General features: G+C 31.8%; 2 pseudogenes; both read right to left on the bottom strand.

Annotated features, from left to right (window-relative positions):
* Positions 1-2,209: 2,209 nt before the first annotated feature.
* Positions 2,210-2,328, bottom strand: LOC120597245 (uncharacterized; annotated as a pseudogene).
* A 2,739-nt stretch (positions 2,329-5,067) lies between these two features.
* Positions 5,068-5,186, bottom strand: LOC120597323 (uncharacterized; annotated as a pseudogene).
* Between the last annotated feature and the right edge of the window lie 2,459 nt (positions 5,187-7,645).

Genomic DNA, 7,645 nt, shown 5'->3' on the forward strand with positions numbered 1-7,645 from the left:
ATTCTTATAAAGCAAGGTTTCTGCATACCCAGGAGAATCTGACATACTTTCTGTTTGCACAATAAAGTGTCACTATATTACCATTATATAGTATGCAAACATTAACAAATGTTTCTCAATAATAGATTATACTGCACAAATAAGGACAACTAACTATCCCTAAATTTCTCAGAAATCACCTCCATTTCTCTTTAAGGTAAAGCCATATTTTATCCATGATAAAATGAAACTAAGAAATAATTGTACTTAACGAGTTGCCAGAACACATTATTTACAGAAAGCATGTGTGCTTAACAAACCAAATATTTAATATTTCATGCATGAAAAATGGGCAGACATAACAGTCATTAGCATTCCAGGTGAGGCAGAACATGCAAATTTACTCAGCTATTAAAGAATGAGTCATATGCTGCTTAATATAACAAAATAGTTTATGTGTATTAGAATAAACAGCGAAATCACAATAGGAAAAAAAAATGGATTTGGTTCAGATGTTGAGCTGCTGTGTAAACCAATTATCTATCCAGAGGGAAACAGCTCTGTCTACAACTACTTAGGCTCTAGGGCCTATTACAAACCCTGGAGTGGGCTGTTGTTTCTGTTCTCAAGGGAATTCACCACGTCACACTAGAAATAGCTGACAATAATTAGAAAACCTGCTTCTGCCAGTATTGCACACATTTTTAATACCTTCCTAAGTATTATGGGAGATAATACACAAGGTCTTTAGAATTCTAGTCATGCCACACAAGCCATGGAAAGGACAACTAGACAATAGCCCCAAACTGGACTGTGACAGGCTAATTATTGTGGCTTCATTATAAAACCTCTTTTTACATAGGTCACCTGGGAAGTGTAATTAAAAATGCATTATTGGTGTATTTTTTATTGAAGCAATTAAATTAAAAAGCCAAAAAAATAATTATATGAGGAGCAAATAATAATGTTGGTCAACAGCGTTTATCTAAGAAAGAGAGAACACGTTAGTGGTTCATTAGCAGTAAATGTGTTAACGGGAATATGTTTGAAAAATGAGCCATAGAACGGCTTTTAAATACGCAGATTAAGGGATTTATAATGTCAAGTTTAACACAGAAATTACAGATAGTATTACATAACCATGAGTAATAGCACCTTTATTCTGACTTAGTAAAATGATTTACATCATACTTTGCGCTGCTTCAGTTGTATGAGTGTTATATGTGCTGCATCTCAGATAGATAATTTGCTTTATATATTTTTTAAACACTTATGGATCTGTTCTTCCTGCTTCCTAATTATGTAGTACATTTAAATAATTAGATGTTAAAATATGTATCTTCCAGGCAGATTATTTGTCTCGAATATCCTTTCTGTGTAGGAATACCAGAACACAACACTATTTATTTAGGAAATTTTTTATAAAGCCCTAAATATATAGCAGATTACCTCCCTCTGATCTTGAAACTCTTCTCATACTTTTTACATCATTGTCATCACCACCACTATAATTATTATAACCACTAATAATTAATTAAAACTTTCTACTTACTAGAAACTAAACATTTCTGATATTGTTTAGACTTTTAATTCTCCATATTATCTTAAAAGATTGATATTTTATCTCCATTTTTAAAATGAAGATAATCAATTAAAATGTAATCAATTCCTGAATATATTTATATGAATGCACTCTTCTTCAATAGGCCATCTTGACATTGCAATAAGTTTTTTCCTTTATGCTACTGGAAATATTCAATGTTTTAGGCCTGTTTCCTTTTACTGAGTATTCCTCAAATATACAAAAAAGTTGGATAAGCATCTACTAAGTAAGAATCTCATATACAACCCTTTTTATCCCTTTGGAGAGGAAAATCAAACTCAGAGAGGTAGAGGTACATCAATTACAGAAGTCTGTGAATGCTAGGCTGAATAAGAAAATAAATAAATAAATGATGGAACATTTTTGTTAAACAAGGGACTCTGATTTGAGAAAAATATTTTTCTGATTTACAGAAAAAAAATGTTCTATTTGTTCTATGTTAAGATTGGGTATTTGTTTAGAATAAGTTATTATCTACTGACTCTAAATTATATATATATTTATATATTTAAAATATCTATCTATTTATTTATTTATTTATTTATTTATTTATTTTTAGGTGAAGCAACCCTTGGTTGACCTCACAGATTGCAAGGACCTTGTCAGTTTACAACCCCTTATTTTTTACGCCTACAGCACCTGGTCTTCCTAGGTGGTCTTCCATCCACGTACTAACCAGGCCTGACCCCGCTTAGCTTCCGAGACCAGATGGGATTGGGCTTGTTCAGGGTAGCATGGCCGTAGACTCTAAATTATATCTTGACATATTACAATTCGTTGAATAGTTTTAGTATTGTTATGTTGCATTAGATTCTTTATTAATGTTATTATTTTTATTGTCAATAGCACCCAATTTGGATCATGTACTATAAACCAGTCCTGGTACTAGAGGCTTTACATGCATTATCTCTAAGCCACCATACATCATTGAATTAAATTACAGTAGTCCCCACTATCTTCAGGGGATACATTACAAGACCCCCAGTGGTTGCCTGAAACTTCTGATTCTATGTATAAGTTGACCCTTGAACACCAAAGTTGGAACTGAGTGGGTCTACTTAGATGCGGATTTTTTTCAATAAATACAGTTTGCTGTTTGTATCAGCCGTTTTCACGTCTGCAGATTTAACCAAGTGTAGATCGAAAACACTATTTTTGCTTTTCCAATTGCGATTTCCCAACCTCGGATTGAAAACAGAATTTCAATGTAAAAATCGTTTCCAGTCCAAGGCTGTTTGAATGTGCAGTAGTGAAGAGTGAACTGTAGAGTCAAAAGTTGAACATGGATTTTTGACTGCACAGGGGTAGATGCTTTTAACCCCCACACTGTTCAAAGGTCAACTGTACTCTTTTTCCTATATATATGTATCTATGATAAAGCTTAATTTTTAAATAAGACACATTAAAAGATTAACAATAATAAGTAATAATAAAATAGAACAATTATAACAATATACTGTAATAAAAGTTATGTGAATGTGGTCTATCAAAATATTTTATTATACTGTACTCATTTTCTCATTTAAAGGAAGCATCGTACATCTTTTCTTTGTCATATCCAAATTGCCATTATCACTATCCTTGCACTTTGGGGCCATTATTAAGTAAAATAAGTGTAACTTGAACACAAACCCTGCAATATTGCAACAATCTGATAACATAAGACCACCATGTGACTAAAAGGCGGGGAATGTATATACAGTGTTGAGAGGTTGGACAGAGATGATTCACGTCCTGGGAGGGACTGAGAGGGACTCTCCAGATTTCATCATCATACTCAGAGTAATTTGCAATGTAAAACTTAAAAATTGTTTATTTCTGGAATTTTTTATTTAATATTTTCAGAATCCTGTTGAGCAAGAATATTGAAACCCCAGAAAGTGAAACAGTGAATAAGATGGGACTATTGTACTCTCATTGTAGAGATAAGAAACTTGTAGTTCAGGAGGAGAAGTGACTCTTCCAAAGTCATGTGGCTGATAAATTGAAGATCCAGATTTAAGCCCCACTTTATTTAACTTCAAAATGCATGCATTTTCCAGTATTTTATTTTGATTATAAAAGAATTTATAAAAGACATTAACATAATTTTGAAATTTTTTACGTGAAAACTGTAACACAAATTTTAAATTTAAATTAATTCAAAATTCATAAAGCTCAAGTAACCAAAATGGTTTCTGGTTTCTGAGTACTGCATATTGGTAATTGGGACTTAGGATAATTATAACAATTATAGGGTATTAAGTTTCTGAAAAAAAAATATATGAACTAGAATCACTGTGAATTCAGTGTTAAGTATCTATCTTTACAGTAGTTATTTAAAAATTTGAAATCTAAATTTATGTTATATGTATAACTGTGACTTTAACTATTAATCTATACATATGACTTTAATATTAAATACATGGAAAAATACTGATTTATTATTTGTAAGGTATCACATACTAAAAACCTAAATTTTACTATGATTATTTATTTTAAATAGCATTTTTATTTTTTATTGTATTCATGTTTTAAGAATACATTTGTTATTTATAATAGTAGCTGCTCCAAATTTTATATGTAAAACTAATTACATATATTGATTGCCAGAGTACACAAATTGAATCAAAAGAGGGAATCTACCATTCTCTAGGTAGGACCTCTTTATAGAGTTTTTTCATGAAAATCTCAAACTAATATCTATGTCTTGACATAAGATGAGTTATAAATTAGAGCAGGGTCTAAAATAATGGAATGAATACAGTAATGTAATATCTTTGAAACATATGAAAATAAATTGCAAGATTATAATGAAAAAAGAATTAAAGAGCTTGTTCCCCTTAAGGTAAATATGAAATTTTTAAAAATTAGGTAACAGAATAATCACTGGGTGAGTGCATTCTCTCAACGGTTATCTAACCCCTCTTAACAGCATGTTCTACTCGTCTCTAACTCAACTGAAGAAGAAATATAATTTCTGTGAGTTAGTCACAGATTACATCTTCAAAAGATATTACATCACAGATTGCATCTTCAAATAGAGCTTCCAATGTATTAAACACTTTAGAAAGTTCAAATTAATTGTAAAAGAGGTTCTGGATCTCAAGGGATTTACACCAAAATTCAAAATAAACACACTTGAAATATACAAAAGTCAAGTTGATTTATCCATGACAGTCATCTGTCAGGTATTATGCAAATGCTTTATAAAGTCTCAGGACCAGCTCAGCACACCAGATTGCACATAAAAGGAACTGAAGTTAATCAAATTTTTTCTGAACTCGCCAGTTACACATTGCCTTATTAGTTAATTTATTTGGAAGAGGAAGAATCATTTCTGATCACCCCTTCACACCTTCTCCTTCATGTCTGCAACTCTTCTTTTTATTATTATTATTATTTTTATTTTTATTTTTTTAGGCGAGGCAACCCTTGGCCCTTGGTTGACCTTACAGATTGCAAGGACCTTGTCAATTTACGAATCCTTTATTTTTTATTTTTTACGGCTACAGCACCTGGTCTTCCTAGGTGGTCTCCTATCCAAGTACTAACCAGGCCTGATCCTGCTTAACTTCCAAGATCAGCCGGGATCGAGCTCGTTCAGGGTAGCATGGCCATAAACTGCAAATCTTCTTTTTGACCTACAAATATTAAATTACTAAAAATTGCTAAAAACATTTTTGACATACCAGTTCTGATTTCAAGACTTAAACAATTGTAAAGCTACCTAGAATTTACTACACCACAAATATTATATGCAAAGTGCTTTATATATCTCCTTTAATCATCACAATATAGTGTAAGGTAGGTATGACTGTTATCCCTATTTTAAAAATGAAAAAATTGAGGCTCAGAGAGGTTAAGTAAGGCCACACAGCTCAAAGCGGTAGAGCTGAGATGCAAAACTAGGTCCATTTGACTTTAAATCTTTGCTCTTTTCTATTATGCCTCGCTGCTTCAACTAGACTGCAAAGAAACAATCTCCTTTTTAGTACCCTTAAACTGACGTTTCAGTAACAAACCCTCTTCTTTAGAATCAATTTTATGGACTATACTGATTAGGAGAAGCTCACGCACCAGTCCCACACTCTACTTTCTGTCATGGAAGAAAACTAAACATTCAATTCATGAATCACTCTGGGTTCCACAGCAAGATCTGGGATTCCTGGGCAGAAGCAGGGAGCCCATGATTTTGGGAACTTTGGTAGGTAGAAGTTAAAAAAAATACATTAAAAAATTATTTTAAAGCTGCAAAAGTTCTTATCTAACAAGAGACAGAGATTCCAAGCCAAATTCATTCTGAGAAAACCACCCAAATAGTCCTTTTAGAGACACAAATAAAAACAAAGATCTTCTATCAAAATGAAAACCGAAACTTCTTTAGATACGAGAATATATATACATAAATCATATATATATATATATATTAGGTCTATGTTTGCGATTAAGGGAGCTTTAGAGGAAATATGTCTTATCTAGGAGGCATGAAATTGTTGAGAAGATGTCACAACATTATTGAACAGATTTAAGAAGGGTAAGAGCCAGAAGTTGATGGATCTGTCATCATAAGAGATTTTATGAAACCTGAGGTAGAAGTAGAACTTCCTGAAAGCGCAGGCTCTGAAGTGAGGCACAGAATAAAGAAAAGAAATATTTCAGTCTTTTCTCCTCTGCTCCAGCACCTTGGTGTTGATAGGCCATTTCGAATGGCCTTTTTTTTTTTTCACACTATATGTTCCATATAAAAGTAATGGATTGGAGGTTTATCTTTCTTCCTTCTTTGCTTGCTTTCTTTGTCTCTTTCTTTCTTTCTTTCTTTCTTTCTTTCTTTCTTTCTTTCTTTCTTTCTTTCTTTCTTTCTTTCTTTCTTTCTTAGTTATTTATTTTAGGTTTTCTTGATATAGAAGCTATAATCCACAAATGATGATGCATATGCTTTCTTTTTACACTTAGTTTATATATTTTTCTTGTATTATCACATTTACTACCATGATAATTCTTTCCAAATTCTATGAAGCTATTAGAACAGTGAGTTTTTGAGCAGTTTTGGGAAGGATGAACTTGAGAAAGAGAGACTAGGAGCAAAGTGAGCAAGCAGCTAAGATGCTATTCTGTGATATAATGATGGCTAGCATTAGGGCAAAAGCTAAGGCAATAAAAAAAAAAGGGTGTATCTGAGAGATTAAAGGATTGTTTGGTCTCAGTTATGTGGGGAAATAATTTTGAATTCCCCAAACTTCAAATCTGCATTATAACTTTAATTTACTATAACCAGAAAATTGATCATAATTTGAAAATAGATACTACCATATTCACCTAATCAAGGTAAAAGAAATTGATTAAAATTATCAGTTTATGAAAGAGTTTCAAAATATTAATGAGAAGATTAAAGAGAAATTAAGATATTTTAATGTCTTCTATATCTCTACATACTGATATTTAACTTAGTGGTGTCAACATAATTTTTAGTATTTAATATGTTTACAGTATTTTCCAGTCATGGTGACTTTACATATATTATCTAATTGATTCTCACAATGACTCTGTGACATAAACCTTAGTAGTGATATCCAGTATGTTTCTAGCACTTTACAGATTGCACAACACCATCACTTACATTATTGATTCCCGTATTTACATCAATCATCCTATTGCTCAGTTCTGAGGTTTCTATGTTAACTGAAATATATTTTCAATACCACTACATCAGATTTATTTTACTGATGTGGTCTATTATCTACAATACACATATATTAAATGTCAATCCATTAAGTTAGGTTATTTTTATCTGTGGAATTTTTCTGACATTAATGTTCTATATGATGGTTATAGTCTATTTCTAAAAATTGGTATGGATGCTTAGCTTTATAAGAAACTGACAAACTGTTTTCCAGAGTTGCTGTACAATTTTACATTCCCACCAGCAGCGTATGAGTGATCCAATTTCTCTGCATACTTGCCAGCTTTTGATGTTGTTACTATTTTTTTATTTTAGTCATTCTGACAGATGTGTAGTTATATCTCTTTGAGATTTTAATTGGCATTTCTCTAATGATTAATGATGTTAAGCATCTTTCATGT

This window comes from Pteropus medius, unplaced genomic scaffold, assembly GCF_902729225.1.
Source record: "Pteropus medius unplaced genomic scaffold, Ma_sr-lr_union100, whole genome shotgun sequence".
NCBI classification, from domain to species: Eukaryota; Metazoa; Chordata; class Mammalia; order Chiroptera; family Pteropodidae; genus Pteropus; species Pteropus medius.